A 17,599-nucleotide genomic window follows, 5' to 3' on the forward strand; every position below is an offset into this window, starting at 1 on the left:
TATAGTGAGCAACACAAGGTAGCAGGCTGCTTTGGAAGTATGCCAGTCCTGTGCCAACTTAAGCTAGTGGCTGATTCGTGGGAGCCTGGTCTACACTTGTAGTTAAACTATGTTCAGTGGGTAATGGGTCCAGCTAGTAACCTTCCTCGTGTAGACAAGGTTTGGGACTTCCTGTAACGAGGCCATAGGATATTCTCTGAAGTCAGATAAGAGGAGCTAAAATCCTTATGTATTTTATAATAGTGATAATATGATTACTATAAAACTCAGCAACCTATATTTTTTGTTGTCATGGTGTCATCAGTACACCACAGTTGGCTAGTGTTTCTTTTCTCTGATTTTTTTAAAAGGACCTAATATGGACCAAGTTCTGGAGTGGAAACTTTTTTCAGCCTTCAGTTGAAGGCTGGTGGTGTCAGTCTTTCACAAATATTTCTTGTCTGTCATGAGCTTATTTCTCTTGAACTGTCCCACCATTGGTTCACTTCCCGCAGCGGTAGCAATGGTGGGAGTGCTAGTGTAGCCCAGACGCTGGCAGCCCCTGGCATTTTTAGTTCCATGTTGGATAGGTGGCTCTGCTTGAAGCACCCGTGGCTGCTAGGGTTGCCACCTCAGAGATGCAGAAAAAATCAGCCACTGGCCACCCCACCATCGAAACCCAGCCATGGTCCACCCTTCCCCCCTCACCAGAAATAGTCCTAGTATTGACTATAGCTAATTATTACTGAAATATTAGAGATGGTCATTTTACATGTCCAGACCAGCAGGGGTGTGACTTGTAGAGCACTCTAATGTGTCCCAAGTGGAGATATTCCTCTGCTGTCCCTGTCACGTTCTGGCAAGGCAATACAAACCTTCCAGGTGGCTCCCTGCAGCCCTCTTCATTCTAGCAACAGTGGAGAAACTTAAAAACCAAACACAATCTGTATGTCCGCACTGGGATTGATTTTTATCATGAAGTTGTAGAAATAAGTGTTCACGAGCAATCTGTGCCCCAAAGACTGTCTGGGTTAGGGAATGGCAGAAACAGCCACAGTCCTGCAGTACATGGCCATGATCGCCCACTGGTGGACACAGGACTTGATTCTGGTCCCATGCAATGACTCCTATTGGCTAGAATAGTGCAGGATCAAGCTGCTTGAGACCACAACATCCTAGGAATGAGAGGAATTTATTTGAGAGCAGTTCTCTTTTTCCTTTTATTTCCAGGATTGTCCCTTTCCCTTCCCCTTCCCCTCCCCCCCTCCACCTTGAGAAGCTGGTGACTACACAGACTCCATTTGGTGTAGAGAATCCTTTTTTTGTATGAAAACAGAAAAATATCTTTAATCACCTTCAAATGTAAGTGCTCTCTGTTAGCTGGAAGCTGAAAGGACAGCAGGAGCCGAACAGTAAAACTCTTGGTGCCTAAGCTGTGACAAATGGGCAAAGAAAGGGAAATCCAAGATCCTCACTTGTCTTGTGAGGAGCAAACGTTAGGTGCGTGTGGGTCTTCTTGTGAGGCACTTCTAAATGCCTGCCTTGTCTCTGCTTCATGTGAAGTCGGTGGTAGACTGAAGTAGCTTACAAAATCCTAGAGAGCCTGGCAGCTGTTGCTGCTTTTGAAGTGAAGGCGCTAGAGGCTTCTGGGGGAGGGGAGTCAGAGAGAATACAATACAATGCAATATCTTATAAGAGAAATAATGGAAGAGGCCTAGGATTATTTACATTGAGCCCTGGTGTCCTCCAACTATTAGTTGAAAAAAAAATTGTGAACTTTCTAATGACTATAGATATTTTCCCCCTTCTCCAAACAACTCATTTCTTTACATCAAGCTGTCGCTTTACATTACAGTGGTCCCGGACCGGTGTTTATTGAGCAAGTTGCAGAAAATGATGATCTCTCTGCAACCATCCAGGTAAGAACTGAATAATTGGGGAGTAGTTTTGTATTTACTACGACTTCATACAATCAGCACACCATAGTTATGTTCCACGTTAATGGGACACCAGACATATTACTCCTTGTGTTAGCATTAACACTGAAGCAGTACTAAAGGGGGTGGTAGGTAGATTCTAGTGCTCTAGTATGGGAGAATTATTTAGGCATCTATAGCCTTGCCTGTCAAAAAAATATTGCGTGCTTATGAAGAGAAAGCAACCCACAACTTCTTAAATTGCTTTTAAGCTATTCTTCTTAAATTATCTAAAATAATCCTCCATCCAAGATACTTGCTGTCAAGATGGATAAAGACCATGATTAAAAAGAACTTTTTTAAAAAATTGAAATCAGTGTTTTATTTACAGGTTTCAAGTTCTTTACTTCCTATTTTATAGCCTTAAGTTAGTAGAATGGATGTTTTGTATTTGCTTCTCTCATTTGTTTCCCAGTTGCTAGTAGAATTTCAAATTTTTACATAAATTTTCTCTAATAAGAAGGTTCACACTTAGCACACTCACTTGTACTAAAAATATGTCCAGGGCTTCATTAGCATCCTTGCTGTGAGAACAATGCAAGCCAAAACACTAAACTGATAAGCAGATAGCCCAGGATGTAATTGGAATCAGTATCACCTTCTGATATGTTGCACTTCCACAAGTCAGGAGAGCTGAAGTGCTTAGACCAGACTACATTCCAGTAGGGTTTGCTGTTTGAAGTCAGTGGGACTTGTGCTCCAAAGTCATTTAGATGCTTCTGAAAATCCCACCATAGGCTCTTGTGTATGGGCATAGCGGCTTAATGTTTGGTTAGTGTGACTTCTTACAGGTCAGAGGCAGAAGGCACGTGGGATGGAGGGGTGTGTAGTCTTTTGTCTTAAATAGATTTAAAAAACAACCTCCGAGCCGTTAAGTACAGGGACCTATTATATTAAGCCCTCAGAGTGTGGGTGGTGGAAGTTCAGACTTTGGCATTGTGTGATTGGACTTACAAACATGAGTCCTACTGGAACGTAATCCACTCTTCCTTCATGCCCTCAACTGAAAAAAGTGTGTGGGGTTTTTTTTTTTTTTGTTTTTTGTTGTTTTTTTGGGAGGGTCAGTTTGCTCAGAAAATGAATCATTTCCCCTTCCCTTCCCTCTCTTCTTCTCCCCCCCCCCCCCACGAGTTTAAAAATATTTAATTTGGATTGATGCTCCAATACTCAAAACTTCTGTTGTCTTAACTTCAGCAAAATCCATTCAGTCTCCTTTCAGCCAAAGTTGGGGTCTAATAGAAATAAAGCCTCACATGTGACCAGCTGCCTTTCTAATCCTATTGCTGCCTTAAGAATTCTTTTATTCACTAGGAGAGTTTTCAGTTTGGAAAGCAATATCTGAACCTGGATTCAGTTGAAAATAATTAAGGCAGCAAGCTCACATGTGAAGACTTAACTGCACAACATCCCAGCTCTTGCTAAAGGGAGGTGGGTTTTGCTGAGATTGAGAAAACAGAAATTTGAAATATTAACTGGCAGTTTCGTGTCCACCCATGATGGGTGCAGTAGCTTTTTAAAAACCTGCCAAAGACACAGATCAAATGGAGTTCCACCTGGTCCCACATACTGATAAGCTTCTGAGTACACCATCCTATCTGTCACCTCTCCCTCTCTGTCTTAGTAGTCTCAATCGTGTTTGGTGTGAGTACCATCTTGATTGAAAGGATTAGGGTGTTCTGAACCTTTAACACTAACTTCCTTTATCCCTATTATTAATTGGCTGTTGAAGTTAAATAGGTTTTAAAACCCTTGTTAAGTGATCCGACCAAAAAAAACCCAACCCTCAATTCTTGTGAGGTTGTCATTTCACTAACTCTTAGTGTAGATATCCTAGCTTTCCAGGATAGATGGGCCTGAATTTGAAAACAAGCAGGACTTCATTTTTCAGGTGGTATGTTGGAGGAAGCTTTTAGGCCTTGCTTGTACATACATAAACAAAAGTGGCATTAGCTCAACTCTTTTTCCCCCCTCCCCCACTAAAGTAATCTTTCAAAACCCTCCAAATTTCAGAAATTCTGAAAAAGCAGAATCCTTTTCCCTATCTGTCATCCAACCCTAGTTAGACTATCCAGATACCTTAATACCATGCAGCTTCAACTTATGAGCCATGCTACATCTGTACCAATCATCTACTACATACATGCTAGTAGCTTGATAGGAAACTAGCCTCCCGTTTACCCTCCCTTGACAAGACAGCAGTTTCCTCTCTGTGGGGAGAGGAAGGATGGCCTTGTGATTTAGGTAGAGCTTGGGAGATGAGAGATGGAGATGTATAACTTCATTGTTGTCTATGATGTCATTTGTGATGTACATGAGAACATGGCTACCAGGTTTCCTGACTTTGGGCAGGTCATTTTGGCCTCTTTGGCTCCACTTCCTTATCTGTGAAATGGAGAAAATATTCTCCAGTGTTTCTTGTAATTTAGTCTCTCTAGATCTCTGTGAAGGACATAAACCTTAACAGGAAAGGTGTTCATATATATGAAGTATTCTTGCTGCAGCATTACTTACACCATTTGACCTTTAGATCCTCTTCAGTGCCAGTTGTTGCAAATTATCCAGCCTTTTAAACTCAGGGTAAGTATGCTCTATGTAAACCAAAACAGGTGTAGTTTAAAGTTGCATGTCTCTTCTCTAAGTTCTTTTCCCTCTGGAGGCAATTCCAAAAGAGTTTTTAGTTGTCATGTTAATTGAGGCAATGTCTGCCTTGTATGGAGAGTGCACCGGGAGCTGAGGACAATGCTAAGGCTGCATAGGTTGCTTAAACTCTCCTTTTCCATACTTCCCAATGTCTGACTTGTGGTTTTATTTGTGAAGTGTAACCCTAAACTTGAATTTCCTCGTTTTTGTGTGTATACGTGTCCCTTTTCTTCAGTGTTCTATTAAGTCTCTCCTTTTCCCCCTCTCTAAGTTACTTATGTATTTACAACTTTAATTTCAGCTTAAAGGCTTTTGAGCGTCTGGGAATTGTAAATGATTTGCATCACAATACAGGCCTATGAGAGCTTTCCAGAAAATGTTAGAAATGCTAAAGAAATCTACCCTGCACTGAACTTTACGCTGTGTGGTTTTTCTTGTGTGTTATTTTAAAACATGGATCCAACTGGACCCTGACAGAAGTTGGCAATACTTTTTGTTGAGCTGGCTACCAAAGATCACTTTAAATTAGAAGTAACTGCAGAGTAGCAAGTGCTTCCCCAGTGGGAGTGTAAGGAATTTAGCTCTGTGCAGCCCGCAGTGAGAGAGATTCAAGGACATCCAGAGAACAAATGCTTTACTATTCTGAAGCCTGTGAATAAACACTCTTAGTTTCATAAAGATTTTAGAAACAAAGAGCTTGTTGGGTGAATTTGCTCAAAGGTCAATATAAAGTCTTTAAGGTAGAATGAGGATGGAAACTTATTTAACAATTGACTTCTGTGGAATATTCCTTTCAACATCTTAAATCAATCAATTGTTGTCTTTTAATTATGGGATCTTCACAGAGGAGAACCATTGTGGATTTCTTAGCTGATTGTGCTTTAGAAGTCATCCTAGAAGAAATCTGTCTGAATTGTTAAACACTATGCTATTAGACATTACTGTGAACACATTAAACTATGAATGCATCTAAGCATAAGAGTGAATGATTAGAGATGCTAACCCCTGGAGCATGTTGAAAGGGGTATACTTGCATAATATTTTTTTTAGTGGGATGGGGATAAGGAAGCAAACACTTTATATTAAAAACAAAAAACCCAACCCTTCCTTTAAACAAATGAATTCAACAGATTCTTCGTTCTCTGACATTTAAAAACTTGTTTTACATACTTTTTTTTAAACCTCTTTGTTTTTTATATATATAACATTTTGGTATTTTACAGAGAGAGATGCAAGTTCAGGATCCTATTGACTGAAAGATGACCAAATTATGAGTTCTGCAGCACCCTTTAGAATTAACTTTGTTTCACCTTTTCCCCCCTAGACATCAAAAGTCAGCTTCTTGTCTGTCACTGGCAAAGTTTCTCAAAATGTATTATTGTATCTAAGTTTGAGGCCTTTAATAAGTAGCTTCAGAACTTTGAACAAAACAAAGGGGAGGGTAGTCTTAATTTTTCTACTATTTTAAAAAGCTACCGCTGTAATTCTCTGCTGATGAAAATGTCCTGCAACTGCTTTCCTGCCTGATAATAAACTTCTATCCAGTACCAAGAGAAGAAATAAGTTCTGTAAAACCCTCCTGTTCTGTAAAACTCTATCAGACTGTAGGTGCAAATAGGCTATTTTCTCTTACTCTTCCCCTGCCTCCACTCTGTTTCTCAAGATGTCTGGAATTTAATGCCAATTCCCAATGCAACTGTGACAGCTGCTTGGTGTCCATAGTCCTTGTATGTTTAAACTTTGTATCAGGAAATGATTTGTCAGAAGTTCAAAGCACTGGTGGGGTGAATGAACTTTTTTGCCAAACCACAGGTTTGGCCTGAATGTAAATATTGTCTGATGTTTAGGAGGACTGCCAGCACTCTTGATGCGAGAGTGATTTCTGGCTTTCTCTCAAATTACGCTCTGGTTTACATGACTAATTTTATACAGCAGTCTGAGTGGACTGTCAGAGCTCGTAATATGAAGTAAGACTAGATGAATCAATAGTTGCCTGCAGATTGGCAGAAGGATAATGACACATCTCATTTAATTTATCATCTCTTGAGTGAACTCTTAAAACTCCAGTCCAAGTTTCCTAATGGTGGCAATGCTTTTTATTCTTAAAGCCCCTGCACTTGAGGGTCTCAAAGAGCAGGTGTAAATAACTTTCATTACATCACCCTTGGGAAGTTCTGTGATCCCCGTTTTACAAGTGGGGAAACAGTTTAGCTATTGATCCTTCATCAACGCTTATGTGGGCACGGCTGCTTGTGAGCACTCATTCCAGGATGCAAGTATGAGATGGGCATACACAGAACCCTCAAAAGGCATTGTTGAGTTTGCACAGAGCCTGCGTATGCTGAACAATGGGGATGCACAAGCGGGCTGAGTTATGGGTGAAACTGGTCAGCATTTTCTTGAATGTGTTAGAAATTTCTAAATTTCAAAATGTGAAAATAAAGTTAAAAAAATCAGGGTGCTTGAGAGATGGGAGTTCAATATTTTTCACTCCAAGTCTCTACCTGTGGGCATGGCTCTATAGTTGAGCTCATGCAGATTATCTCCTGTGTAGGGCCTGCTCAGGCCAAACTAGGAGTGTATATACTAGGGATAGTCGAAGCAAGTGTGAGCCAGGAGGCAAAGGCAAGGGTGTGGTCGTCACTTAACCTCCTTTGACTGATGAATCAACTACTGGCATACAAAAGAGAAAGTAGCTGAGCTGGGGACTCTTATAACTAAGGCTGTGAGTCTTTCATGGAGGTCCTGGAAAGACATGGAATCCATGACGTCCACAGTGGCCAGTGCAGCTGATCCCAGGGCTGCCCGAGCAGCTGGGGCAGCCCCGGGGCCAGCTGCACTGGCTGCTGCTTGGGCAGCCCCAGGCAGCTGGTCCCTGGTGCTTCCCCAGAGCAGCAGCCCGGGAGCAGCAGTGAGGCCCCAGGCCACACACCTGCGCCCGCCCTCCCGCAGTTCCTAAGATTTAGTTAGGGGTATTCTTAGTAAAAGTCATAGACGGGTCACAGGCCGTGACTTTTTGGATATTGCCCATGACTGGTCCATGACTTTTACTAAAAATACCCATGACTAAATCGTAGCCTTCCTTCTAACCTTGGAGACTTGTTTTGAAGCAGAGCTCTTGAGAGAGGAGATTGGAGATAGCGGCTTGAGAGGCAGGTGCAGCATCAGGTTGAGAGGGACTCTGTGCAGTGGCCCAGTTCCTAGCTGTTCTGGGCCTAGTAAACTGCACCCACAGCACACTAAGGACACTCGGAGTGAATAATGTGATTGTTCCAAAACCCCTCCAGAAATACATGAAAGCCAGTTTCATTTTGAACCTGCTGGCTGTATGCCAGGAAGATGCTAAGTGCTGGATGGCCCAGCTCCCCGGAATATTACATCTTAAAGTGCATAGGATGCTGACTCTCATCGGGGGGCACAGCCTAGCTGAAGAGTGCTGACACAGGCACCTTGCACAGATCAGACAATGCCTGAGAGGTCTTATCAAGGCAGAGCCCATCATTTACAGGAGACAGAGGCCTCCCCTTGTTTCATGACTTCCTTTCTTCATCCCCAGGCCCTGGTAGAGGAGAACTGTAGACAAGCCTTACAGCCCACCAGATCTCTCAGGGCAGACAAAGATCTCTTTCTACAAGATGCTGTTCAGGTTGCTCTGATTAGTTAGTGAGACTGTTCTCTCAGGCAAGGTGAAAAAACCTCCACGACATTGCCATGCCTCTGGGGCCTGGCACATCTGAGGGCAAGCCCGGATTGAAGCGGTGCCGGTGAAGGCGAAAGGCATCAGGAGCACTGGTTGCTGAGAGGAAGAAGTGGATCTTAGGGTGGATGGAGGCTTACAGAAGCGAACATTTGAACCTCCATCCAGCCTCCATTAGGTGAGATGCTAGTCAGTAATAAGCTGAATCATCCTCCTGCTACTTGTGGTGCAAAACAGAGACCTGCATTACAGTAGGAGGGAGTTAACGGTAAGTACAAGCTGGGAAAGGAATAGCCCTAAATAGTGCAAATAGGAAGAAGGGAGACTGAGTGGCCTGTGGTATTTTATTGCTCCTTTGGGAGGAGCAGCAAGTTGCCATGGCAACAGGGAGAAGGACGGGCTTTTTTGATGCATGTGAAGATTTTTATTGTGGGTCTGGTCTTCCTTCAGTCTGATTCTGTCAAGGGAGCGACCTGCTGAGAAAGCCACTCCTTCAGTTTAGCCAAGAGCGTCCTGTGCAACCCAACTCTATTTACCAGTGTGCCCCTCAAACTGTGGTATTGGTGAGGTCGTTCACTCTTGTGGAGCAACCAGGAAGGCTAAGGCTGAGGTTTGTCAGCCTCTGTAGCGACTGTCTCCAAGTTTAGTTAAAATATGGCTCTAGTGATATGTACAATTGCTATGGCTCTTAACTTTGCCCCCAGCCCTTTTGATTTATATTTTAAAATCTTCTTAGTTTTCTGTTTGTATTACAGTAGTGCCTATGGGCTCTAGCCCCATTGTGCAAACATGTAAGAAAAATATGGTCCCTGTCCTAAAGAGCATGTTTCTTAATGTCTAATATTAAAATGGGTTATGTTGGCATCTAAACTTCTAGAGTCCTGTTTGTTTAACTATGCAGTTAATTAACTGATTGTACCTGCAAAATAATTGACAAAGACTTTTTTGTTTTCTAACTGGGGTGCAAAATTGAGAGGGTAGGAATAGAACTTGGGTCTCCGAGATTCTGTCTGTCTTTGTGTAACTCCTTTTAGGAACAAAGTTTCAGAGAAATTTGTGCATGAAACAGAGTTTATACACTGACAGTTCTGTCTCCAGGGGATTAGTGAGATGTACACATGGACCTGGACAGTCTGGAAAGCTAACCTATAATAACTCTGTGCAACCAGTTAGGTCTTTTTCTTTTTCTTCTTTTTCTCTCTTAAAAAAACAACAACAAAAAATTTAGCAAAGAGTGCTGCTACTTCCCTCTTACCAGGTCTTGCTCCACAGAAAAGAACAGAGTCTTTCTAAATAAGGTTAAAGACCATTTTGATGGTATTTTCAGAACAAATTGGTCCTCTGTTTCAATATTATCAAACACTTGTTCCCAGATTAATTGGTACTATGCTAGCTTGACATTTAGCTATACTCTGGGGGAGGAGGAAAGACGAAAGAATTAATTGGCAGCCTTCCTGCTAGCTGGTGTTGTCTGTCTGTCTTCTCAAATTACTAAGTGTAGGAGTGATTAGGAAATGTTCATCTGATCATTCTATATTTGTCATGGCCTGATATTGGCCACCGTGAAACTATTGTACTAAGTGGCATTTATTTAAAGCTTTCATGTTTAGTTCTCTTAAATCCTTAATTCTCCCCCAAGAATTTCCACCAGGGAAAGGAAGCTGCAGTGTACTTTCTTCAGTCTGTTCTGAGGACAGATCCAGGAGCCAGGGAGCATCAAAGGCAGTCTTGTCACACAGAATGATTTGTATGCATCTCCCCACTGAAAGATAAGAGTTGTTACTTATCCTTTGTGCTGAAGAAGCTAGGAGCTATAGAAATGAAGTTTGGACACCAGGTTAGCTCTTACTAGTCAGATTCCATCAGTTAGGAGTTGCTGTACTGAGAGAAAATACTGTTTATTCACCATCTGTGCATACCAGTTAATGACACTCCTCTTTTCTGTGTAAGACCCTTTCTCTAGGCTTGCCTTTTACTGATACCCTCCTCCTCCCTACTATTGTGTGTCCTGTTCTTCTTTCAGTTTTGTCTTGGTACCACAGTGAATCCTTTTCGAGGAAAGGACTCGGGAACTAAAGTCTCGAGGGGCCTAATTTTTCCCTCTTTTAAGCCCACTGACATCAATGGGGGGCTTTAGTAAGGCAGAACTTGACCCATTTCTTGCTTGCCAGTTCCTTTTTAACTGTACTGCAAAGCAGAATCCTGATGTACAGGCCAACTTCTCTTTGGACACCTCTAAAACTATACACTAAAAACAGTAAGCACAAGAGGTATTGGCCTGACATGCTTGGAGATGAGTCTCCTGTCTACTCGTAACTGGTTCAACACAGGTAGTGGTGCTGCAGACAGGCTTACCAATGTGCTTGAACTTGGCAGGACAACCAGGGATTGAAAGTTCAGCCTTGCTGATTTGTGGGGTCACCTGCAAGTACTCTGTTGCTGGAACTTACTGTTGAGAACACAGGAAAAAAATACCTGGCCTGGGAAAGAAATCTATAAACTATCTTGATTTTTTTTTTTAAGCAAATCTGTATAGAAGATTGAATTTTTCAACTAACTTGAAAAAGTCCCGTGTGTGTGAGAGAGAAATCTTTTTTTGTGGCAGTTGAAGAGGGCCCATAGGGTAAGAATATCAGATTTTCTTTCATTACAGGTGTACCTTGATAGCATGGATGATGAGTAAACCAATATAGAAGTGTTACACTTGAGTCCTGATGTCTTTAGGAAAGTCATCCTACAGAGGCTTGAATTCCTATATTAATCATACTGAAGCAAGGTATCTATATTGGTTTTTCCAAAAGATTAACAGAGTAATATATTGTAGCTTTGAAATCTGAGCTTTCAAGCATTTGACTTTTTAAGACACTTTTGCTGCTTTTATGATGCGTTTTTTAAAGTGTGACCTGCTTCTGTTTTAAAAACCTTATAATTACTACGTGCTGGAATAAAATGCAGATTATGATCTATCACATCTGTCTGCTGTTGTTTTTCCTTGATAACACCAAAAGCTTTAAATAGCTTTTGTGGAACACGGTAGGTGGCAAATAGTGTTTCCATGATTTGTGAAGAACTCAGTCTTGGGCAAGAGTGGAGAATATGTATGCAGTATTTTAGTTCTGTGTATTTCACCAGAGACTGGGTGATGGGTGCCTCCTAGAAACCTAAACCTAAATTAATGAAATAGTTGAATTTGCTAGGCAGAACTTGCAAACTTTTTTTGCAGTCTACTATAAAGATGTTGTTAGTGCCATGTAAAGCATTAGGGAGAGTGGGGTGTGCAAACAAGTCTTCACCCACATTAGCTCTTACTTGCTCAGTTAACATAGCAGGTAGCCTGCTGGCTCTGGTAGAGCTTAATTGTTTTGGGATCTTTGTAAAGCAAATATTTTGGTATTAAGCTATCTTTTATCAGTATGTTTTTTGTAATAAACATCTGCTCTGTGGCTGTTAACATTTTGGAAAAATGAATTCCAGAACAGTTGATACAGCTTCATGTGTTTGTGGTATATTTGTTTTTTTTCCCCCTCTTACTGCCCTCAAGAAGTGTGACCTTTATACATTTTTGGTATATTAAAGCTTTTTAGCTTCAGCCAGCCATAAGCACTTGTGCACGTGAGCAGTTCCTATGTCTGCTAAAGACTAGCATAAATATTGTTCAGTGTTCCTCCCTGCAACAGTGATCTGGTATACAACCTGTAAAACAACTCTCCCCTTGCCACTGCTCTTCTTTGCTTATTAATTACATTGGCATTTCCCCATCTCCAAGGATAAAACACTGATAAGCAAAGATGGGGGAATTGTTTGTGTCGTTAAATCTGCAAGAAAGAAATGGATAGCATTCCTCTCTCATCTTCATCCTGAATCATCCATGCTATGTTCAATCAAATATTTCAAACCTTATACACAGGTGTTTACTGGAGAGCACCAGATAGTTTAGGGAGCAGCAGCACTGGACTGGAAGCCCCTAACAAAGCTTTCTGTTTGCTAGAGTACAGGTTCTGAAACAGTGCCTTGAAGATACTCACCCTTTGAAATTTTTAGTAGATATTGCAGATGTTTGTTACATGTCTAAGCTTGTACTGGAATACAAAATATTTGTAGAAAGCCCTGAGGGCTAACCACAGGTAAGCTGCTCACGTGGCTTCTCCAAACAAAGAGGAGAACCTTGATAGCTAAGCCAAAAAGTAGTTCTGCACTATGACTTTTCCTTAGAAACCCTTCAAGATATTCTCCTACCAAGCAGTTTTCATGCTAGAATTAAAAATCCAGTAGTAACTCAGTAGTTAGAAACCTCTTCACTTGAAATCCAAATGCAAGAGATAAGCCTACTTCCCCCCTCCCATAACTGCAATTAAAATGGTTACAACTAGAGTTGGTGGGGTAGTATGAATTCCCCTCCCTATAATAATTTCCATAGCCTGTTTGTTTGAAAACAAGCACTTCCTAAACAAAAAACCAACCAAATAAAAAAGTGCATCTAAAATATTGGATGAAAAAGCTTCAAATCATATGGAAGTTGCTCTTTTTTTTTTTTTTTTTTTTTTTTAAATGGAAAGTTTAGACAAGGTGTGGTGTGGTGACTTGTCAACTTTGGCAGATAATTATGAGAATTTTCAAAGTAAAATTCCCCACAGATTTAAGTGATGTGAAAAAGGTATGTAAGGTTTTTGTCTGGTGAAGAATAGACTCTTTCCAAAACCTAGAAAATGCATGATGCAATTAACATCTTATTAATTAATACCAGTCTGTTTTTACATGCTACCCTGGACAGACCACCTCGGATATTCCTTTCCTCCAATCCCACTGATACCATGAATCCTGCAAAAGATCCATCACAACAGGGCTCATCACGTCCAACTGGCCATGACAGTTCTTATACTCAGACCACATGAGGATTTCAACCTGTCTGCCCGTCAACATCTGATCATTTCAGTATCATGTATCATCTCTGACACAACACAACTGTAGATTGGGCACTCCAGCACAGGACTGCTACTACTCAAAGTCTGGTATTTTGAATGGGTACCTTCTCAGTGGCAGTTCAATCCATTCTCAACCAAAGCAGGAAGGCTTCTACCAGGAGATTCTATGTGCCAAATGGAAGTGTTTCTCCTCTTGGTCATGACGGTTCCAGTTATCTCCAGAGCCTGCTGGGATTCCTGCTTACCCTTAAGACATCAGACCTCTGTTAGTTCCCTACCAGTCCATCCTGCAGCAATCAGCGCTTTTCATCCTCTAGTTGAGGTCTGTGCTATCTTGACACATCCTGTGATGACTAAATTCCTGAAAGGAGTTATTAGAACTTGCCCACCATTGGTGAAGTCCTTTCAGTTCTCACCAGACTTCCCTTTGAACTGTTATCCAACTTTTCTATGTTGCCTTACAGTTGCCAGCTAGGAGGGTGAGCAAGCTGAGAGCAATCGTGGCAGATCCTCTATATACTATCTTTCATAAAGAGAAGGTCTCTCTTCTCCACCTCACATTCATCCCTAAAGAAATTTTGAAGTTTCGTATGAAATGAACCATCCACTTACTGTTGTGGGTTCCCCCCCCCTTTTCAAAACCTCATGCCTGTGATTTAGAAGAGAAGGTTTCACACTCTAGACATCTGATGTGTACTGGCCTTTTATCTACAGAGAACAAAAGCAATTAGAAAAACCCCTAGGTTTTTTTTTTTTATTACCCTGTCCGCGCAGAGATTCTCTTTTTCAGGGGATCTCTGGCTGCATCAGTCTTTATTACCAATTAACTAACATATCCTTTTTTGCCCCACCCCATCCAGAGGGGTCGAGTGTAAGCAAACTATGCAGCATCTCTGTGAGCCATCTCCATACACACCTTTGCGAGACATTATGCATTGGTCCAGACTTCTACTGCGGATACAGCTGTAGGGTTGGTGGTACTACAGACATCTATGCCATCTGCATTCTCTCATCTGCCTCCTGTTCCTATCCATTCATGTGCTTGAGTCCAGAGATTTTTTTTTAGTCAGCAGTGTCCATTGGTCTGTGGCTGCGCAGTTGTTATCCTCCATGCTCCAAACTGAGGGCAGGGATATAGAGGGCAGTATGGACCAGTGCTTCTCTAGTTATTTTCCTTACCATGAATCTGAGAGATCTACAGCAAAGGGGCTGGAGGTCAGATAGTGGGATACAGGTAGGGACCACACATCTAGAAGAACCTCCAGTTACAGGTACGTAACCTCCACTTCTGAGGGCAGTCGAGAGGATTCTGAGTGATTCCAGATCCAGGTGTGAGGCTAGCTAGTTATCACAAGATCAGCTTACTTGAGTTGAATAAACAAGGTAAAGATTGCAGATTTTCTGCCCAGCGAGACATAGCAAACTCTCTGTAGAAATTTCTCCTGTTAGTCTAACTAAGAAAGAAGACTGCACCCAAAGATTTCCCCCACCCCCAGCCAATTCCTTAGGCCAATGGTGGAGCTAAGGAGCTAGATTTAGTTTGCTTCTACTATGGGAAATCTTTAGATCCCTTCCCCAAGCCCCACCCAAGAGTATCACTCATGGGTGTCTCCTACAGGATAGGTTTCAACTTCACTTGCAAGTTCTCAGCCACTGAGTTAGTGCACATTACTCGATCTCTCTCAGTTGCTAGTAGGGCTAGAAGGTCTCGTTCCTTGTAAGGACAAGTATTAGGAGTTGCATATTCAAGTGTGAATTAAAATGTTAATTAAATATAACCAGAACTTAAGGAGACTCAGTCTGAACTGGTTGCTCATGAATTTGTTAGCAAGTGCTGTGTCTCCTCCAGTCTGCCTCATGAGTGCTTCAACAGTATGTTCCCTGTAAGCACAGCAAGATCCACAGATGGTATTTTTCTCACGTGTTCTTGGCCTCCCTGAGTTGGAATTCTGAACTGAGGAGCAGAACAAGAAGTAGGGCATGAGAGCGCTGAAGAACATGTGTGCTCTCTCAAAAGGGCTCAGAGCCACAGAGAGCTGCCCTCACCACTGCCCAGCAAGTAGGAAAGGGTGGACTGGCAGGTGTCCTTGGCAGTGCTGCATGACTAGGTGCAAAAGCTTCTGTCGCCGTGTGATTGAATTTTGTGTCATGGCAGGAAAGGCTGCAAATACTTGCTGGAACACAATGCTGGCTCTGTTTGAGCTGACAACACCACAGGGGAAAGTTTAAGTATAAAAGTTCAATGAAACTTTTTTTGAAGGTATGAGAACTTTTCTTTCGCATTGAATCACATAAAAGTCCTCTCAATCGATGTTTTGGATGTAATTTGAGTCTGGAGTGTCAAAGTAACTTTTCTATTCATACTGGACTACTTTGTTCATGGATCAAAGAATGTGGCAAATACCCAACCTAATTACGCATAAACTTTCTGATGTTTCAGCTTGTATAGCACCGCCCACCTTCCCAGGCAGGTCAAGTTACTGCTCCAAGCATTATGGTTTAATGATGTACTGTGTGCTAGAGAGGAACTGGATTAGCAGCCACGTACATTTAGTTTTACTTTACATGAAATAATGAAATCCTATAGCTTTTTGTATTGGTGGCCACATAGGTATCTTGGAAAGTATTTTTGTATTTAAAGAACATCTAGAAAGAGCTAAATGGACAGAAAATAGCTACTGAGATCATGTTGTTTAAAGGGTAGTGCTCTTTAACACCCTAGAAACCTGAAGTTAATAGAGTTGTGAACTTCCTACATCAATCTTTCTTTCTTTCTTTCTTTTTCTTTCTTTTTCTTTCTCTTTCTTTCTTTCAATGTACAAACTGCTATAGCAAGTTTGAACGCCCTGCACAAGTGACTCTGTAATATGACAACCAGTAAGTTATCTGGAATGTCCCTAAGCACTCTGAATCTTTCCATTGATGTGATAAAGCAATACTGTAAAGCTTTACATTGAGTTTTTTGTGCCCTTCCTTTCTGGTGGTTACACTTGTGATGGAACTCTAGCTCTTCAGCCAGAGCTGGTTTACATTGCATTATTATGTGACCTGCATATTTTATAAACTGTGTACATAAAGGGGCTTTTGCAACTTTAAGTATTTTTACTAGAATACTTGGATGTCATTAAGGAAAACCTACTTAATGGGCCATACAGTTTATGGGAAGTTTCCTGTTTTGTTTTAGTTCTTTAACTTTCTTTTTTTTGGGGGTAGCACTTAACCTAGAGCTGCTAACTTTGCTTAGTGTGTTAGAACTGGATCTTGCAGATGGCTATTATGTCTGCATACCATTGTAGCCTCCTGGGTGGCACATTCACTAATAATTTTTGTGTTTTTCCCCTAAAACTGTTGATAGCAACCATGTTGGTCCTAATGTAGTCGAGGTGTTGGCAACCACTGGTATTTTAACCATGGTTGTGTCTACTGCTATTCTTTCCTAGCCTATACAGTAGTTAGAATCTACCTATCCTCTGCTTCCTTGATTGTGGTGGGAGAAGCTAAAGAAGGGAGGCAGGGCAAGAATAGTGTGCAAGTTTGGAGAGAAAAGGTGTTTCCCTGGAGAGAGTTAAATTGGGTTGCATAAGAATGGTCTCCTCCCAACAGCCCTAATTTGTGGTGTCCTGCTGACAACCAGACACGGTCCCTGATTCAGAGCTTGCCCCCTCCCTATCTAGTGCACCATCTCTAGCCATTGAGGATTTTTGCTATTTGCAGTCGCAGATGGGCCACATGCCATTTTAGGCAGTCTCGTCACACCATCCCCTCCTTAAACTGATCAAGCACAGATTAGGTTTTTTTACACTCAACAGCTCCCTTGAGAAGGCTGTTCCAGAACTTCACTTCTCTGATGGTTAGAAACCTTTGTCTAATTTCAAGCCTAAGCTTATTGATGGCCAGTTTCTATCCATTTGTTCTGGTCTTAACATTGGCACTTAACTCTTCTCCTTCCCTGGTATTTATTTAGTTATTCCAAAAACACCTTCCAGGACTTTCAAATAAAAGGTGCAGTGGAGCCTCTTTTTCATAAGTGTTCAGTTATTAAGAGGCAAGTTGAACTGGGGTCAAAGTAACTTGACAAGTTTCTTTTTGAGGTTTAAATGACAAAGCAAATCTTTTTTTTGCTTAAAGCCAAGGCTACCTTATCTGCCATCACTGATGCTGCCTCTTGGTACAAAGATAATCGTTCTTCACAAGATGCGAATGGACTTTCAGCTTTTTGTGACTTGATGGGATGCACAGGATCAAGAACAACGTGTTTGGTTTCTGACTGACCCACCTATTAAAACAAGAATAGTTGTCGGTGGGTAGCGTAGTACAAAGTTAGAATAATTTTACTGCATAAGTATTTATTACAACCTGCAACCAGACACACTAGGTCCCATTAC

At 41.5% G+C, this 17,599-nt stretch overlaps 1 protein-coding gene across 5 annotated transcripts in view; it reads left to right on the forward strand.

Moving 5' to 3' along the window:
- Window positions 1-17,599, forward strand: part of KANK1 (KN motif and ankyrin repeat domains 1) — a 179,974-nt gene that overhangs the window by 13,740 nt on the left and 148,635 nt on the right. For 4 of the 5 annotated variants that reach the window (XM_043515044.1, XM_038402894.2, XM_043515045.1 and 1 more), the window contains exon 2: window positions 1,835-1,898. The exons of the other annotated variant lie outside the window; for it this stretch is intronic. The gene's annotated coding sequence lies outside the window, so the exon portion shown is untranslated. The remainder of the gene's footprint in view (window positions 1-1,834; window positions 1,899-17,599) is intronic. 5 annotated transcript variants of the gene reach the window in all.

Source organism: Dermochelys coriacea, chromosome 5, assembly GCF_009764565.3.
Source record: "Dermochelys coriacea isolate rDerCor1 chromosome 5, rDerCor1.pri.v4, whole genome shotgun sequence".
NCBI classification, from domain to species: domain Eukaryota; kingdom Metazoa; phylum Chordata; order Testudines; family Dermochelyidae; genus Dermochelys; species Dermochelys coriacea.